The sequence below is a fragment of the Schistocerca nitens genome, chromosome 5, assembly GCF_023898315.1.
Source record: "Schistocerca nitens isolate TAMUIC-IGC-003100 chromosome 5, iqSchNite1.1, whole genome shotgun sequence".
NCBI classification, from domain to species: domain Eukaryota; kingdom Metazoa; phylum Arthropoda; class Insecta; order Orthoptera; family Acrididae; genus Schistocerca; species Schistocerca nitens.
In genome coordinates, this window is record NC_064618.1 from 766,235,546 (window position 1) to 766,255,871 (window position 20,326).

The 20,326-nt window shown below is 42.9% G+C and overlaps 1 protein-coding gene across 1 annotated transcript in view; it reads left to right on the top strand.

Annotated features, from left to right (window-relative positions):
• Positions 1 to 8,025: 8,025 nt before the first annotated feature.
• LOC126260937 (PMS1 protein homolog 1-like) overlaps positions 8,026 to 20,326 on the top strand; it is a 137,719-nt gene continuing 125,418 nt past the window's right edge. Inside the window, exon 1 of the mRNA XM_049958444.1 lies at positions 8,026 to 8,041. The gene's annotated coding sequence lies outside the window, so the exon portion shown is untranslated. The remainder of the gene's footprint in view (positions 8,042 to 20,326) is intronic.

A 20,326-nucleotide genomic window follows, 5' to 3' on the forward strand; every position in this document is an offset into this window, starting at 1 on the left:
TCACATTTTGTAAAAATACGTATTTTTCCTTCATCAGTTTCTCTCTTTAAGTATTGAATATCCTTTCCTTTTTACTAGAACTGCAGTGCATTGTTTATTGTCTGTCAAACATCTTGGCCAGTGGTAAACACTCGAATTGAATGCTCGAAGCCGGCCGTGGTGGCCGAACGGTTCTAGGCGCTACAGTCTGGAACCGCGCGACCGCTATGGTCGCAGGTTCGAATCCTGCCTCGGGCATGGATGTGTGTGATGTCCTTAGGTTATTTAGGTTTAAGCAGTTCTAAGTTCTCGGGGACTGATGACCTCAGAAGTTCAGTCCCGTAGTGCTCAGAGCCATCTGAACCATTTTTTGAATGCACGAGCTGAGGGCCAGGTAGCTGGTGAATCACGGACCCTCCTGTGAATAGTGGGTGCAGACTAACCAAATAAAGACGCAGAGCAAAAAACTGACCAACTCCAGGAGATACCACGCTGACATCGCGTACCTGCAGCCTTTCTAATGGCTTCAGTTCGGCAAGGAAGAGAGTCCATAAATTTCTTCAGCTAAGGCACGTCCAGCTGAAGCCGCTTACTACGGTCGCAGGTTCGAATCCTGCCTCGGGCATGGATGTGTGTGCTGTCCTTAGGTTAGTTAGGTTTAAGTAGTTCTAAGTTCTAGGGAACTGATGACCTCAGCAGTTAAGTCCCATAGTGCTCAGAGCCATTTGAACCATTTGAAGCCGCTTACTGTTGATTAGATCCCTTAGAGCTACTAAATTGTTGTCACGTTGGTCACTATGTCTCAGCCTTTGTTCCCGATAGTACCAGACGTTTCCTACGGGATTAATATCATTTAATTTAGTGGTGCAGTCGATGTGTGACAGAGTGCCTGAGTGTTCGTCAAACCTGGATGAATGCTTGCTTCAGTGTGAATACGGTTGTTCTCTTGGAAAACGCAAGTGTCCACGCCATACTAATAGCGAAAATGACAGAGGGAGCAACCATTGGTCACCGAGTGTTGAAATAATCGCCTTGGTGCGTGGTGGGTCCGAGTCATAGAACCACCTCCAATCTGAATTACATCTTCCACACAGTGTGGTTTGGACCCCTCAGTGGGTTAGCTGGGTGCCTTAGGTAATTAGTGATGAGTCAACATCCGATCAAATTACGTGGCTGCATGTGGCTGCTGTCAAGTTTCTGTGTTGTTTGGCGCATTCAAGACGTGAAGCCTTAAGGACTTTTTGCGAAATACTCGAAACGCCCATTGTATGGGGTCTACTTCGCAATTTTCGCTGGAAAACAAGTGGAAAACGTTTGCAGCAGCAATTCTTACAGCGTTCGTAATCGACAAGGAGAGACACTCGTCTCATGTCCTTGCAATTAACGCCATTCAACGATCACTGCGTATGATATGTCATTCCTTGTAGACACGTTGGCCAACACACAGTGACACCACTGCATAATTCACAATGTTTGTATGCGCGCTTCCAAATGCCTCTCCTTTCTGTCACGCCTCCACGTCTGCCTATCTTGGTGTGTTGATTCTCTACAATCAAGTGGGATTCACATTTCACTGACAGTACTTACGTCTTCGGTGGAGGGTCACATGACCAAGTGGCAACAGTTTTAAACCATCTAAAGCGCTGCCAGTGTTCTCTTTTCAGGGGGTTATAACTAGTTCGGTGAGTTAGTTACACAGTTACTGTTCGCATGTACTGGAAAATTCACGTGTAACATTCTATGATGAGATATGCAAATCACTATTCAGATACAGAAAGCAAATTATGTTACATGGTTGCGTGGAGGACATAGACTGACACTCTTGAAAAAGAGGTACTGTATTAGATTGTTGTCTATATCACACATTTCTAAAAAAATAAAGCTGCAAACCTTTCTTCCAGCTAAGAGAAGGTACAAGGTAATTCAGTGATGGTGTTACAACCTTTAGGGACGATAGTGAAGCGTAAATGTTTCAATTTGAGTTAAGGGACCCTAGTTCGGAAACGACTGAATCGAAATCTACAAGCGGAAATTTTTGATAGCTCTGGCAGTTGAATAGAGGTAGCGCTACCGTTATTGCTGAAATTTTAGTGTAGGAAACTATCAGAGGTGGCTAGGGGGCCAAAACAACAAAATAATGAATTTAAACCTGGGTTCTAAAATGCTTACCCTAAGATCTAAGAGCACTTCTTGATCCTCGATACTGTCAAACACATCTATTCCACTACAAGCTTTCTGATTTCCATATTTCGGGAGGAGGCAGTATGGACCAAGACAAGAAAAAATTTTCGGTGAATATGATCTCTAAATGGTACACCTCAAAAGTTTTATATTTTGAAAACATAGAACTAGAAGTTTAACTCTTCGATTAACCTACGCGTCAGTGTTGAATCAATGCCTACATTATGTGAAACACACCACTGAAAAAGAAATACCAACTTAAAGACACTGAATAAACTGCGCAACGAACATGTACACGAGGCCCCAGGAGAGCTGAAAAAATTATTTCCATCATATTTCACATGAAAGCATTTTACAAGCAAATCGATTTTCGATCTAAGAGCTACTTTGAGAATTTTCGTGGGGTATCGCAAATTATTCAACCGTTTATTTTATAGGGAAGTTCATTTTATTCTTGGTTTTCCACTGGATGCATGCTTGCTCCCTGTTATGTACGATGATAGCGGCAAACACATGCGCTTCTTTGCGGATATTGATAGCGTTTTTCGGTGTTGACGTCACATTCCGTCCGTAATACGGTCCTCGCCCGTTCCACGAGCAGATCCCTGCTTTGACATTACGCTCCTTACGAAGGCTGTTTACGATGCGTCATTTACGTGACCGACCAATGATCCCCATTGACAGACATGTAGTCAACTCTCAACTGACATGCTACGGCACTTATGATGTGTTGCACAATTTCATGCAACTTTTACAGCCAATAAACTAATCAACGATGCACTCAGTTCTCAAAACATAGTCCTTACATCGTTGCCCGCATACTATCACTCTGCGAAGTCCAAGAACTGAGACCATACTGAATTCTTAAAGCACTTTCAAATTCCATATCTTCGTATAAATTCTTAAAATTTAAAAAAAACGGATGCATATTTTCGATCGACTAGAGGTGTCCATTTCTTTCTGATACTTGATCATTCGGCACCAAGCAATATCTACTGTTGTTATTGTATAATTGACTTGAGGCATACTGCGTCCATTTAGCATAATTGGTGTGATTAATTAATTGATAGGCCAATTAATCTGGGAACTAAGGGAGCGCTAGAGTAGAAAATTGTAGGTAAATAGCGCGCTTGGAATATAATGCTATATTATGTAGGATGTTGTGTATAGTTCAGCAAGAAGCAGAGGTATAGACGAAACTAACGGAGAGTTACAATGGATTTTGTAATTTGGTCTTGCTCAAAGAGCATTAAGAGAATAGATCTTGTGGATGGAGAGAGAACATTAAGAATTTAGTTATCAATTAAATGTCTTCTGGTCGATGTCATTGATCGCTTATTGTTCAAATAATTTCTTAGCCTCTCGCCGATATGAAAGGCTCTATAGTAGGTTGTGAAGATTCACTGATTCTGCCTTCCACAGTTCTTTTCCTTTCTTAGATTCGGGAAATGTGGCAAGTTAATATAAAAATCACGTTCACTAATCAAACACTCACAAACATAACCATAGAAACAATTATGTTAACTACTTCTAGTGCTATCACCGATGACCCGTTATACAGTACCTTAAATTGTTAAAAGCTCCTAGAGTACTAGGAACGATGCTGTAATGCAACATACAGAGAAAAATATGAAACCTCAATCACTATTTGCAACAGTGATGTGACAGAACGAGAACATACCGTCCTTTTCCCGCTACCGGCCAAATTTTTGACAGAATGAACGGATTTTGCAAATCTTAGTGCACCAGTGAAAATTCCTTTCATGTAGCTTCACTCGGGATTCTGAGTCACATAACCAACAAAACTCTTCCTTTTTTTTTCTCTTTTAAAAAGAAAACCTTGTTACTGCAAAGAATCTATATTTGCAATAAAGAGTTGTCACCTCATTTGATAATATGATGACGAGAATTAGTGTCAACTACTTTCCCGAAAATATTGGGTATCCACTGTAACAGAACCTATAACAGTCATTTAGACGCAAGTAAGCCGTGGGAGAGAAGTGATTTCAGAGTTCATAACAGATACCCCTTGAGTAATGATAGCCTTGAGATACCCCCGAATCTGTGAGAACCATATGTTCATAATATAATGAATAATGAGAAGAGTGAAAAGTACTAAATGTATACCCGAAACACGTATTTATGAAATACAGCAGTCTGAGTATCATGGATAGGATGAAGCTACAAATTGAGAGTAAATACAAGTTATTTCTGTTTAAGTGCACCAGAACATTTCTTTGTGAATCTATTATAATTACGTCGTGAGGCTCGTTGTAACAACATTTCCACCTCGCCAGTCCATAAACTTTCGTGACTGTGTTAATCAAAACCTAATAAATGTTAGGAGGTGGTTTTAATGCTTCAGGTGATCTATACAGTCTTCCACCACTTGAGTACAACGCACAGTACATCTGTGCAGCCATGAAAATCTGTCAAAAGTCCTTCTGTGGGGTGTTGTTCAAGTCGCACTTTCACATTGGCTTAATTGTCTGGTTGGTGTCAAAGCGTTAATGTTAGTGAAACCTGGGAATTAAGGAAGGCAGGATTGGGTTACGGTTGTGGACGGAGCCCGAATCAATTACTATTGGTTTGCTTTGCAATTTCACTCATTTATTTTAATAAGTTTTGAAAACAAGCCAATGAGATCGCAATCAGAATTTTAAGGCAAGTAACCACAATCACACCGAAGGTCTTTAACCCCAAAATGGCAATTATAAAATTTTTTAACAAATATACTGTCAAACGGTGAATGGCATAGCGAAAGTTAATTAAAAAAAAAAAAACAAACAACAGATCACCAAACAGGTGAGACAAATTATGGTAACTTAATAATACAATAATAAAATAAAACACAAGGGCCAGTGACAGACGGTGCTCCAGGAATCGACCTCTGAGTAGGTCACACCAAAAACACCTTCGCAAGCGAAGAGAAAAGCAGCCAAGAGTTGCATTCAGATCACAAGATGATACTCGGACTAGTGGCAGTCTAACGAGCGATTAATGATAATCTTGGTGAGGCTACCTGGCATCCAACAAAACAAATGCAAGATGTAAAATTACGCCAAATCCGGAACCGGTGGTCTGGGCTCTGCCCGCAGAATACTGTGCTGAGAGCGCCTATAACACGAAGGAATAACTACCACTAAGGTAGAAGAACGCCACCCGAACAAAAATCAAGAAGGTGTCAAACTTACACGCCTCACCGGACAGCAGCGGCGAGGAAATGTACACTGCCATTACATACACTAACTCCCAGGGCAGGAAACTGGGGCGTTAGTGGCCACAAGACAGAAAAATACCACTGGTTAAACTTAACAATGTAAGAAGCTGAAAATAGCAAATAGTAATTAGAAGCTCAGGAAGGCTAAACAGATCCACTTTCCCCAGGTACTCTACTCGCTGCTTTTTGCCTCGGCGACACTACGAGCAGCAACATGAACCCAAGTCACTGGAGAATCGCGAGATTTCACAATGGGGGAGGTTTCTCTACATGAATTGCAATGCACTCAACTTAAACATGCAGGATCCGGTTTCGACGAGGCCGTGCAGCCTCGTGACCACTGCCCTTCGATCCGGCAGTCCATACACGCCGCCAGCGGTCCCGGCGTGTTGTCGCTCTGTGCGGACCTCACTGCTCCTGCATCCCCAACCAAACTCGCCACTCACACCACACGGAAGAAGCACGAGGTCGCCCCAAAGATAGGTTCAAAATGGTTCAAATGGCTCTGAGCACTATGGGACTTAACATCAGAGGTCATCAGTCCCCTAGAACTTAGAACTACTTAAACCTTACTAACCTAAGGACAACACACACATCCATGCCCGAGGCAGGATTCCAACCTGCGACCATAGCGGTCGCGCGGTTCCAGACTGAAGCGCCTAGAACCGCTCGGCCACACCGGCCGGCCCCAAAGATAGGGCAGCAGAATTACATATCGATAAGCGCCGCTGCTGCCACTAGCGGACAGGGAACGTTTACGAAACCAAGTGGCGCCAGTGAACACGAGAAGAAGACACAACGGAACCATACCAACTAAACGAAACGGTATGGCAGAAACCTACATGGCACCAACACGGACCGCAGCACGGCTCAGTTAGCATAAGCTTTGGTCAACGTGAATTTCTGCACTTTGTCGTTTTGTGGTTGTTTCGTATTGATAACGCCAAGTGTAGTCACCCGTGATGATTTTTTTTTGCCAGAAAAGAACTGTGTGCATGTTTGCATTTCAACCAAGTCACGGCAGGCGTCCACGAGTCGTTGTTCTTGTTCGTAGTCAAGGTGTGTGCGACACACTTTTCACTTGCACACACTTTTCACTTCTTGAAGAGATGCTGGAGAATGTATCGAATACTTGATGTAGAGATGTTGTTCCTGGCCGCTGTGGCCGAGCTGTTCTAGGCGCTACAGTCTGGAACCGCGTGACTGCTACGGTCGCAGGTTCGAATCCTGCCTCGGGCGTGGATGTGTGTGATGTCCTTAGGTTAGTTAGGTTTAAGTAGTTCTAAGTTCTAGGGGGCTGATGAAGTCAGAAGTTAAGTCCCATAGTGCTCAGAGCCATTTGAATCATTTGTATGTTCACCACTTAACAGTGACTGCTCGCAACTGACAGGTCGAATGCCCATCTGTTGTTTTCAGCTGGTAGATCAGGCTGAACAGTAGTTATTGTAATGATATCGCTATTAATCCAAGAATAAAACCAGTCTTTGGACATTTTGGACAGATGGTGTACAACAACAAACCCCAATCTTTACAATCAAACAATTTACAGCACTTGCCGCTATAGCGTTGTAGCCCTTCAGAGAAGAAAGAACTGTCGGTTCAAAACTATTAGGATCTGTTTGTAAGGCAAATAGCCTACGATGGAAGCAAACAAAATTCTTTTATAATTACGAAGTCAATACGTAAGTGCCAGAGTGTTCCTGTTCTCGTCATCTTTTCGTTTCTCTTCGTTCCTTAGTCGTTTCAAAATTCGTGGAGGTGGATTCCGTCTATGCAACTAAATGAAAGGCAGTTTGATTTTTGCTATACGCGTTTGGCTTCTTTTATTTGTGAAGCATCTTCAGTGGCCTGTAATATATGTTTCTTTTTATAGATGTAAAAAAATGGTTCAAATGGCTCTGAGTACTATGGGACTTAACTTCTGAGGTCATCAGCCCCCTAGAACTTAAAACTACTGAAACCTAACTAACCTGAGGACATCACACACATCCATGCCCGAGGCAGGATTCGAAACAGCGGTCGCGCGCGGTTTCAGACTGTAGCGCCTAGAAGCGCTCTGCCACCTCTGCCGGCTATAGATGTAATAAATGCATTATGTAGTAGTTACAATATGTTACTATGTTACATTTTGTCATGTTTTTCTCTTGTTTTTAAGACTACAGACAACTTTTATACCACTAATATCCTGATGTTAAATTATCGTTTGGTGTTTTAGTCCATATCGATACGTATGTATGGTCCTAGAGATGTATTCATTCGGTCCCCATGCTCCAGCAGGCCGACTTCCGAAGTTTTTCACCCACATTTATTATAACACATCACTTACACTTTTCATTTTGTGGTCTATATGTTTGTGTTTACAGAGTGTGTAATGTTGCCAACTGTCGCTGTGTGATTATCTTCCGTCTTTTGTTTGCGTTATGTGTGTGGTTTGATATTTTTCGTTTGTTTTGTGTGTGTGTGTGTGTGTGTGTGTGAGAGAGAGAGAGAGATAGGGACATAACGAGAAAGAAGGTGCGAGGAAGATTCAAATAATTATATACTCTGGTTATGTTTCAGATTTCTGTTTGTTATTCTTTTTGTGGCTAACATTATCAGGGAGTTATTGATTATATTGATGTGGTCATTAATTGCTTCCTTTTTCATTGCAAAGGGCTCTTGGTATGTGAAAGTTTTTTTGTAATGGCAGGAGTTTTTTGTTGGGATCGTTCACTCTAATAATTTTAGTGTCTTGTTCCGTGTTGGATGATTCATGACCATGTTTTATCAGGTGTTCGGCAAAGGTAGAATGGCTGTTTTCATACTTCCACCTTCCTGTTCTACGGAAAGATCGAAGAGCTCCCTAGTACGTGTTGTGTTGATGGGTTCTAGCAGGACAATAAATCTACGCCTGTAGCGGATGTGCGTTAGAGTGTTCTGACCTTACACAGAATCTCCGTCGCTTTCCAGGATCTGTGCGGTTTCAATACACTATACGTAAATTTCAAAGCTGTACTAAATATTCGTATAGATATCACTTTTACCAACGAAACAAATTAAAATAAATAAATGTAACTAACAAATATTGTTTGGCTACCAAGGGGACATTAATGATTGCCACGAACCATTGCCAGTCATCTCTTTTCCTGTCCCACTCGCAAACAGAGCAAGGTAGAAAAGAGTGTCTCTAAACCTCCGAACGAGCCAAGATTTATCTCATCTTCGTGATCTTTACGTGAAATGTACTGTGGCATCGACAAAATAGATCTGCAGTCAGCCTCAGACATCCGTTCCCTCCCGGAGTTCCTATTTGAATTCACGAAGCATTCCCGTAATACCTGTCTGCTGATCGAACCCACCGGTAACAAATCTAGTAGTTCACCTCTGAATTTCCTCGATGTCTTCCTTTAATACAACCTGGTGCGGAACCCAAAGACACGAGTAGTAGTCAAGAATGGCTTGCACCAGTCTCCTATACACGGTCACCTATAAATAAGAACCTCAGTTTCCTAAAATTCTCCTAATAAAAGGAAGTCGAGCATTCGCCATCCCAGCTGCCTGACTTGCTTATACCATTTCATATCGCTTTGCAGCAATACGCTTGGATCCAGAATGAGATTTTCACTCTGCAGCGGAGTGTGCGCTAATATGAAACTTCCTGGCTTGTCACGCTTGGATGTTTAATCGATGTGACTGTGTCGGACAGCACATTACTAATGCAGCATTCAAAAGTTACAGGACTGTTTCTGTGCGGTCCTAAAGCATTGACTGCACACCCACCGGCGCAGCGCCACGAAACGGCATCAAGAAGGTGGTGACCCGTGTGCCAATGGAAAGGGCGGGCAGCGGCGCACGTTCAGGAAGACAGAGTTCAGCGCCCCCCGTCAACACTGACTTAACCTGCCACCCATCGCTGGTCGGGCCATTTTGGTCACAGACCTCGAGAGCATAGCAGTGAGTAATAGGACGACGGTATTTATCCTGCGTTCTGCCGGTAGTAATAGAGCGTAAATGTTATTGCATGTTGGAGGCACAGGAAGCACGTCAAGCCACCTCATAACGAGAAGTTACGTTTCTTTCCTTTTTAGAAATAAAGAGCTCTATTAATCTGCAAGTGTTTGTGCTGTCAGTGCTGACTCCCACAGCAGCCGACACAACAGTTTTTCCTACTCATCTAGATGAACTTTTAGTTTTCTACATTGTCAGAAACTCTGCATTTCATCGCCGGCCATAGTGGCCGAGCGGTTCTGGGCGCTACAGTCTGGAACCGCGCGACCGCTATGGTCGCAGGTTCGAATCCTGCCTCGGGCATGGATGTGTGTGATGTCCTTAGGTTAGTTAGGCTTAAGTAGTTCTAAGTTCTAGGCGACTGATGACCTCAGAAGTTAAGTCGCATAGTGCTCAGAACCATTTGAACCATTTTCTGCATTTCATCATACCAGCTAGAAACTCTGTCTAACTCAACTTGCATCCCTCTACCGTCATTCAAGGAGGATACCTTCCCTTACCACCACACCGCCGGCCGGAGTGGCCGTGTGGTTCTAGGCGCTACAGTCTGGAGCCGAGCGACCGCTACGGTAGCAGGGTCGAATCCTGCCTCGGGCATGGATGTGTGTGATGTCCTTAGGTTAGTTAGGTTTAAGTAGTTCTAAGTTCTAGGCGACTGATTACCTCAGAAGTTAAGTCGCATAGTGCTCAGACCCATTTGAACCTTACCACCACACCGTCATCACCAAACATCCGTCCACCCCTGTCCGCCAGATCATTTATGTCTATACTAGCTTAGCACCCTCTGCTTTGCTCTGGTAGATTGTATGGTCTGCACAGGTTTTCTGTTTTGTTTTTCTTTAATCAAATTTTTGTGTTGTTCACAAATTGCAACACCTTCTAGACACTTCACGCTGACTGAGGCCACATAAAAATGGACTTCTCCGAATGTAACTCTGATCAAAAAGCTATTCTGTTAGCTGGATTTGAAAGTTTTTGTTAATCATACCTGTTGAGCTCTTGTGGTGACATTTCCCTAGAAATTTTCGCCCCAGCACATATTTCTTTGTATCTAACCGAGAAGTGAAACACTAGTCTTCATACATTTAGCTTTAAAATTTTTTTAATATAACGAAATATTTTTAAAAAAAATTTCATCTCCCATTTTATCCCCTTTGGGGCTCAATTTAAAAAACAGTGAAACACGTATTTTTTTGTTTCTAACACCCGAATACAAATTTTCATAGATTTGGATTCAACAATGCACGCATAATGAAATATTACAATAAGAACCCTTATCCTGTGTTTCACCCCCTTAGGGGTTGAATTTCAGAAAACACTGAAACAGGTATTTATTTATTTCCAATTGAGAAGTCAAATTGAAATAATCATAGATTTAGCTCCAAAATGCGTTCATAAAACTTTCCATCCCCCATTTCATTACCTTAGGAAGTTGAATTCCCACAATGATTTAGCTTTAAAAATGCTTTCAAAATAAAATATTTTCATGAAATATTTCGCCCCTATTTCAACCCTTTAGGGGTTGAATTTTCAAAAAAGTGAAAAGCGTATTTTTTTAAAATTTCTAACAGAGGTGCCAAATATTAATATCCATAGATACAGCTTCAAAAGTGCCTGTGTAACGAAATATTTCTATAATAACTTTTATCCCCTATTTCGCTCCCATAGTGGTTGAATTTCCAAAAACAGCGCAACACATATTTTTGTATTTGCAACCGACATGCCAAATTCAAATTTTTATATATTTAGCTTTAAAAATGTTTTCACAATGATTTTTTCCATTCAACACATATTTATTTACTTGTAATCGAGAACTGATACTGTTTTCACAAATGCAGTTTTAAAAACACTTTATTAATTCCTTAATAATGATTTCTTTAAAGAACTTTCACCCACTATTCATCCCAATAAGGGCTAAATTTCTAAAAATGCTAAGATACATATTTCATAATTTGTAATCGAGAAACAAAATATCAATTTTTGTAGGTTGAACTTCAAAATTGCCATAATAGCGACATATTTTCAGGAAACCTTTCGTCCGCTATTTCACCCCCTTAGGGGTGCAATTTCGAAAAATCACTTCTTAAACAGTTTGTATCGTTAGTGGTTTGGGCTGGGCGCTGATTACTCAACCAGAATAATGCTTTTATAACATATGTAGATAGAGAACCAGCTGCAAATTACTCGTATCGGAACACAAAAAAGGCGAATATGCTCCTCTCTATGAAGGGAGTGACTGACAAGTGGGGTACTAACTTCCTTATTCTACCTTCATCAGCAGCTATAAAAGTTGTCGCAGAAATGTTGGCATACGAACATACTCACGCCCTTTTTAACATCCATCTCGTTTCTCGTTTCCACAAGCTACCCTAACTGTAATTCTCTCACACCCACTATTCTATCGCTGTAAGTCTCTCATGCCCATCGACTCCCAACTGCCCATTCTTACTCACTTATTCGGCGCAACTTATTGCATTATCTCATTGTGGCTCTCCAACCGCCACCTTCTCCTGTCTCATAGCTCCAGTCGCCTTCGTTCTGGCCTACTACTATTGTCTCCTTTCACTGTCACTGTTTCCCTCTTGTTCTCTCTTAGTACTATTATCTCATTCATTCCTTCCCACTGTTGCTGTCTCTTGTCCCTGTCACTAACTCTCTCTTCTTTGTGGGCACCATCATAGACAATGTCTCTCATTATCATTGGCTCTCACCCTCTTCCAAGTTCTCCTTCTCTTTATTCCTCTCCCACTGGCACTGTCTCCTCAACGCTTTTCCTAGCAGTGTTTTCACACTGTCTATGTTCCGCTGCTACTCTTTCTACACTCCTGGAAATTGAAATAAGAACACCGTGAATTCATTGTCCCAGGAAGGGGAAACTTTATTGACACATTCCTGGGGTCAGATACATCACATGATCACACTGACAGAACCACAGGCACATAGACACAGGCAACAGAGCATGCACAATGTCGGCACTAGTACAGTGTATATCCACCTTTCGCAGCAATGCAGGCTACTATTCTCCCATGGAGACGATCGTAGAGATGCTGGACTTAGTCCTGTGGAACGGCTTGCCATGCCATTTCCACCTGGCGCCTCAGTTGGACCAGCGTTCGTGCTGGACGTGCAGACCGCGTGAGACGACGCTTCATCCAGTCCCAAACATGCTCAATGGGGGACAGATCCGGAGATCTTGCTGGCCAGGGTAGTTGACTTACACCTTCTAGAGCACGTTGGGTGGCACGGGATACATGCGGACGTGCATTGTCCTGTTGGAACAGCAAGTTCCCTTGCCGGTCTAGGAATGGTAGAACGATGGGTTCGATGACGGTTTGGATGTACCGTGCACTATTCAGTGTCCCCTCAACGATCACCAGTGGTGTACGGCCAGTGTAGGAGATCGCTCCCCACACCATGATGCCGGGTGTTGGCCCTGTGTGCCTCGGTCGTATGCAGTCCTGATTGTGGCGCTCACCTGCACGGCGCCAAACACGCATACGACCATCATTGGCACCAAGGCAGAAGCGACTCTCATCGCTGAAGACGACACGTCTCCATTCGTCCCTCCATTCACGCCTGTCGCGACACCACTGGAGGCGGGCTGCACGATGTTGGGGCGTGAGCGGAAGACGGCCTAACGGTGTGCGGGACCGTAGCCCAGCTTCATGGAGACGGTTGCGAATGGTCCTCGCCGATACCCCAGGAGCAACAGTGTCCCTAATTTGCTGGGAAGTGGCGGTGCGGTCCCCTACGGCACTGCGTAGGATCCTACGGTCTTGGCGTGCATCCGTGCGTCGCTGCGGTCCGGTCCCAGGTCAACGGGCACGTGCACCTTCCGCCGACCACTGGCGACAACATCGATGTACTGTGGAGACCTCACGCCCCACGTGTTGAGCAATTCGGCGGTACGTCCACCCGGCCTCCCGCATGCCCACTATACGCCCTCGCTCAAAGTCCGTCAACTGCACATACGGTTCACGTCCACGCTGTCGCGGCATGCTACCAGTGTTAAAGACTGCGATGGAGCTCCGTATGCCACGGCAAACTGGCTGACACTGACGGCGGCGGTGCACAAATGCTGCGCAGCTAGCGCCATTCGACGGCCAACACCGCGGTTCCTGGTGTGTCCGCTGTGCCGTGCGCGTGATCATTGCTTGTACAGCCCTCTCGCAGTGTCCGGAGCAAGTATGGTGGGTCTGACACACCGGTGTCAATGTGTTCTTTTTTCCATTTCCAGGAGTGTAATTTCCATAATTGAGTGCCACTCATGTGATAACATTGGCCACTGTTGTGGCACTCACTTTATGTGGGCTTCTGGACCATCTATTCTAAGTAGCTTTCAGAGACAGTATTTAGTATTGTATGGTGTCCCATTCTGTTCACCACTTATAAAACTGTAAATATCCCATCTGATTGCTGGGTGATAAAAATCTCTTCCGCAAATAATATTGCGATTGGGAGACATGTATTAGCGAGCAGTGGTTTTCTCTAAGTTTTGGGTGCCATTTGGGTGTGAGTCTGGAGGTTGACAGAAGGACCTAATTATAAGTTTATACACACCCTTGATTCTGTGTCTTGGCCAAGCGAACTTGCAATCAGTGTCAACTTCTGTCTCATTAAATTTGAGTTTCTTGCTGTTGTGAAAAACACCCCCCCCCCTCGATTTCCCACTATCCTATCTTTTAGTTATGCACTTATACACTGATGGAAATTGTTACACCAGCAATCGTTGATCAAAAGCTACCAGACTGATACTCCAGTATTTCCATACCTGAGGGCAAAATTTCATGTTTAGGCAAACTTATTTTCAATATAACTAAGGCAATTCCTATTAGGTAAAGAATGGTATGAGTGTGTGTGTGATACTGAGTACTTAGAACATCATTGGAACTTTCCGGGTATTGATTACAGTGCAGTGTGTGTAATATTCCCAGGCTGCTAGTCTTTTTCAACTAATTAAGTAAAGACAAGATAGTGTGATATTAATATTTTGCAGTTATGTTTACAAATTTATCACATATGTTGTTTCACGACCACATGGACACATCTACATCTACATAGATACTCCACAAGCCATAATATGGTGCATGGCTGAGGGTACCTTGTACCACTACTTACATTTCCTTTCCAGTCCCACTCTCAAACAGAGCAAGGGAAAAATGACTGTCTATATGCCTCCATATGAGCCCTAATTTTTTGTATCTCATCTTCATGGTCCTTAAGCGCAATATATGTTGGCTGCAGTAGAACTGTTCTGCAGACAGCTTCAAAAGCCAGTTCTCTAAATTTCCTCAGTAGTATTTCTTGAAAACGCTTCTTCGTGTTTAGCAGAAGTTTCGACTGCCAGTTAAAAGATATTGATTAATGAAGGGAACGTAGGGGAGTCTACAGACCACTAACAATCAAACATCTCAAACAAAACCGGATACAGAATGAAATTTTCACTCTGCCACGGAGTGTGCGCCGATATGAAATTTCCTGGCAGATTAAAACTGTGTGCGGACCGAGACTCGAACTCGGGACCATTGCCTTTTGAAGGCAAGTGCTCTACCACTTGCCCACGAAAGGCAAAGTTCGAGTCTCGGTCCGGCACACAGTTTTAATCTGGCAGGGAGTTCCAAGACCGGATATATTCTCAAAAAACTTAGAAATCCGAGGGAGTCTCGTTACAGAGAAAGGTTTGAACTTGGCAGTCCACAATTTTGGACTACACAGGTCATCCACAACCTTGCTGTGTACCAATTCAAAAGTACATGAAACCATGTAACACACAAAATAAATAATGATAACTAGTCCAGCCTCCAGAAAGAGTACTGACGCTGTACATCTACATCTATATGGATACTCTGGAAATTACAGTTAAGTGCCTTGCAGAGGCTTCATCGAACCATCTTCACAATAACTGTCTATTATTCCAGTCTCAAACATCACGCGTAAAGAAACATCTATATCTTTCCGTGCGAGATCTGATTTCTCATATTATGGTGATCGTTTCTTCCTATGTAAGTCGATGTCAACAAAATATTTTCGCATTTGGAGTAGAAAATTGGTGATTGAAATTTCGTGAGAACATTCCACCACAAAGAAAAACGCCTTTGTTTTAATTATGTCCACCTCAAATCGTGTATCATATCAGTGACACCCTCTCCCCTATTTCGCGATAATACAAAACGTGCTAATCTACTTTGAACTTTCTCGATGTACCCCATTAATCCTATATGGTAATGACCATGCTGCAGTACCGTAGTGTAGGCAGTCCATTAGTAGATCTGTTACATTTTCTAATTGTCCTGCCACTTAAACGCAGTCTTTGGTTAGTCTTCCCTAGAAAGTTTTCTATGTGTTCTTTCCAACATAAGTTTTTCGTAATTGTAATTCCTATGTATTTAGTTGAATTTACGGCGTTTAGATTCGACTGGTTTATCGTGTAACCGGTTTCGCCGATTCCTTTTAGCACTCATGTTTATGACCTCACACTTTTCATTATTTAGGGTATTTAGTAAATTAGATGTGAAACTCTAGATTTAAATCACAAACGGCGGCAATGACGTGTTGCGAACACACAGATAGGGGTAGTGCAACAATACTTAACTGTTCTGAAACAATAGATACCGCTAAGATAACTTGTCATGGTGCAAATTGCCTATTTGCTGCTTAACTATGGCTAGATGTGCTACGAGCATTCTACCGCTAAAACTGAACGATGCTGTGCATGGTTGCTTCCAAGGTGATGGAAACCAACACATGCATCGCAAACATGGCCAAACTACCGCGCTTCTGCTGGCCGTGTAGTAAAGCCTATCAAGAACTGCAACGAACTGTAGTCAAGAGAACCTCTTTCTTGTTACCTCGGACCCAACTCACAGTGAACTTCATCTGAGAGCAAAATGTTTTTACGGTCAACTTAAATGGGTGTGAACATAGTGATGATCGCTTAGTCTTTGTGCGAAGTGTCAGTTCGGCCCGCCCGCACAGGATTTGGTGTTCCTGGGGATAGTGTCAACTCTCGCACCGCCTGAAGGGCTGGTGTTCCTTCACCTAACCATTACCTAGACTTGAATCTGATTTAACGGCCACTCGAACTTTTATATATTTGCGCCATTTGGTGTATTTCATCAGTTAAATGATTGGCCATCACGAAAATTGGTCCACCCCCGCCATCCGATAGTCCTCTATGTAGGTAACCTATCGATGGCTTCAGTTGGCTTCGGAAAATCACTTTTAATGTATAAATAAGCAGATTAAATTTGTCAACTTTTTTATTAAAGGTTTACAGCCTCATATCTCCTACCACTGAACTCATACTTGCACAAGCAGCCTGAATCTGTGGCTGGAAACGCGGTTTTAATTATATTTTAGTCTCTCTCTTTATAATGGGACGAGGCTGAATAGCTATAGAGACTTCACTGCATGCTCTGAACGTCTCTGAAAATCTCTGTGTTAGAACTTACCCTCTTTAAGGGTTCCAATAGGATGGACAGCAGCCCTTGTGATAATAATATTCCCTTCTACTCATCAAACATAAACTGAAATCAAATAACGAAACATATGAAGGCCTACACTGAATATACAGGGTGGTCTATTGATTGTGATCGGGCCAAATATCTCACGAAATAAGTGTCAAACGAAAAAACTACAAAGAATGAAACTTGTTTAGCTTGAAGGGGAAAACCAAATGGCGCTATGGTTGTCCCGCTAGATGTCGCTGCCGAAACTCAAACGGATATCAACTAAGTTTTTTTTTTTTTAAAGGAACCCCCATTTTTTTATTACATATTCGTGTAGTACGTAAAGAAATATGAATGTTTTAGTTGGACCACTTTTTTCGCTTTGTGATAGATGGCGCTGTAATAGTCACAAACATATGGCTCACAATTTTAGATGAACAGTTGGTAACAGGTAGGCTTTTTAAATTAAATTACAGTATGTAGGTACGTTTGAACATTTTATTTCGGTTGTTCCAATGTGATACACGTACCTTTGTGAACTTATCATTTCTGGGAACGCATGCTGTTACAGCATGATTACCTGTAAATACCACGTTAATGCAATAAATGCTCACCGAGCGAGGTGGCGCAGTGGTTAGACACTGGACTCGCATTCGGGAGGACGACTGTTCAATCCCGCGTCCGGCCATCCTGATTTAGGTTTTCCGTGATTTCCCTAAAATCGCTCCAGGCAAATGCCGGGATGGTTCCTTTCAAAGGGCACGGCCGACTTCCTTCCCCGTCCTTCCCTAATCCGATGAGACCGATGACCTCGCTGTCTGGTCTCCTTCCCCGAAACAACCAACCAACCAACCAATAAATGCTCAAAATGATATCCGTCAACCTCAATGCATTTGGCAATACGTGTAACGACATTCCTCTGAACATCGAGTAGTTTGCTTTCCGTAAGGTTCACACATGCACTGACAATGCGCTGAAGCATGTTGTCTGGTGTTGTTGGTGGATCACAACAGCAAATGTCCTTCAACTTACCCCACAGAAAGAAATCCGGGGACGTCAGATCCGGTGAACGTGTGGGCCGTGGTATAGTGCTTCGATGACCAATCCACCTGTCATGAAATATGCTATTCAATACCGCTGCAACCGCACACGAGCTATGTGCTGGACATCCATCATGTTGGAAGTACATCGGCATTCTGTCATGCAATGAAACATCTTGTAGTAACATCGGTAGAACATTACGTAGCAAATTAGCATACATTGCACCATTTAGATTGCCATCGATAAAATGGGGGCCAATTATCCTTCCTCCCATAATACCGCACCATACATTAACCCGCCAAGGTCACTGTGTTCCGCTTGTCGCAGCCATCGTTGATTTTCCGTTTCCCTGTAGTGCATATTATGCCGGGTTACATTACCGCTGTTGGTGAATAACGCTTCGTCGCTAAATAGAACACGTGCAAAAAATCTGTCATCGTCCAGTAATTTCTCTTGTGCCCAATGGCAGAACTGTACACGACGTTCAAAGTTGTCGCCATGCAATTCCTGGTGCATAGAAATATGGTATGGGTGCAGTCGATGTTGATGAAGCATTCTCAAAATCGACGTTTTTGAGATTCCCGATTCTCGCGCAATTTGTCTGCTACTGATGTGTGCATTAGCCGCGACAGCAGCTAAAACACCTACTTGGGCATCATCATTTGTTGCAGGTCGTGTATGACGTTTCACATGTGGTTGAACACTTCCTGTTTCCTTAAATAACGTAACTATCCGGCGAACGGTCCGGACACTTGGATGATGTCGTCCAGGATACCGAGCAGCATACATAGCACACACCCGTTCGGCATTTTGATCACAATAGCCATACATCAACACGATATCGATCTTTTCCGCAATTGGTAAACGGTCCATTTTAACATGGGTAATGTATCACAAAGCAAATATCGTTTGCACTGGCGGAATGTTACGTGATACCACATACTTATACGTTTGTGACTGTTACAGCGCTATCTATCACAAAGCGAAAAAGTGGTCCAACGAAAGCATTCATATTTATTTATGTACTACACGAATATGTAATAAAAAATGGGGGTTCCTATTTTGAAAAAACGCAGTTGATATCCGTTTGACCTATGGCAGAGCCGTCTAGCGGGCCAACCATAGCGCCATCTGGTTTCCCCCTTCAAGCTAGACAAGTTTCGTTCTTTGTAGTTTTTTCGTTTGACACTTATTTCATGACATATTTGGCCCAGTCACAATCAATGGACCACCCTGTATAGAAACAAGGAATGACAAGTACATTAAAACATTTTATAGAGATCAAAATGGAACTCTTTCCAAGACTACATATGTACAAAAGGTTCTCACATAGAAAAGGAAAGCAGCTAGCCTAAACAACACTTTAGAATCCTGTTCCCTTTACTCGATCTAAGCAATCACCAAATCTGGAGAAAACAATTCAGTTTCGCAGACACAACGGATTGTGAAAATATATTTGAATAGAAGCATTCTACATCTACATCTATACTCCGCGAGCCACCTTACGGTGTGTGGCGGAGGGTACTTATTGTACCACTATCTGATCCCCCCTTCCCTGTTCCATTCACGAATTGTGCGTGGGAAGAACGACTGCTTGTAAGTCTCCGTATTTGCTCTAATTTCTCGGATCTTTTCGTTGTGATCATTACGCGAGATATATGTGGGCGGTAGTAATATGTTGCCCATCTCTTCCCGGAATCTGCTCTCTCGTAATTTCGATAATAAACCTCTCCGTATTGCGTAACGCCTTTCGTGAAGTGTCCGCCACTGGAGCTTGTTCAGCATCTCCGTAACGCTCTCGCGCTGACTAAATGTCCCCATGACGAATCGCGCTGCTTTTCGCTGGATCATGTCTATCTCTTCTATTAATCCAACCTGGTAAGGGTCCCATACTGATGAGCAATACTCAAGAATCGGACGAACAAGCGTTTTGTAAGCTACTTCTTTCGTCGATGAGTCACACTTTCTTAGAATTCTTCCTATGAATCTCAACCTGGCGCCTGCTTTTCCCACTATTTGTTTTATGTGATCATTCCACTTCAGATCGCTCCGGATAGTAACTCCTAAGTATTTTACGGTCGTTACCGCTTCCAATGATTTACCACCTATGGCATAATCGTACTGGAATGGATTTCTGCCCCTATGTATGCGCATTATATTACATTTATCTACGTTTAGGGAAAGCTGCCAGCTGTCACACCATTCATTAAGCCTCTGCAGGTCTTCCTGGAGTACGTACGAGTCTTCTGATGTTGCTACTTTCTTGTAGACAACCGTGTCATCTGCAAATAGCCTCACGGAGCTACCGATGTTGTCAACTAAGTCATTTATGTATATTGTAAACAATAAAGGTCCTATCACGCTTCCTTGCGGTATTCCCGAAATTACCTCTACATCTGCAGATTTTGAACCGTTAAGAATGACATGTTGTGTTCTTTCTTCTAGGAAATCCTGAATCCAATCACAAACC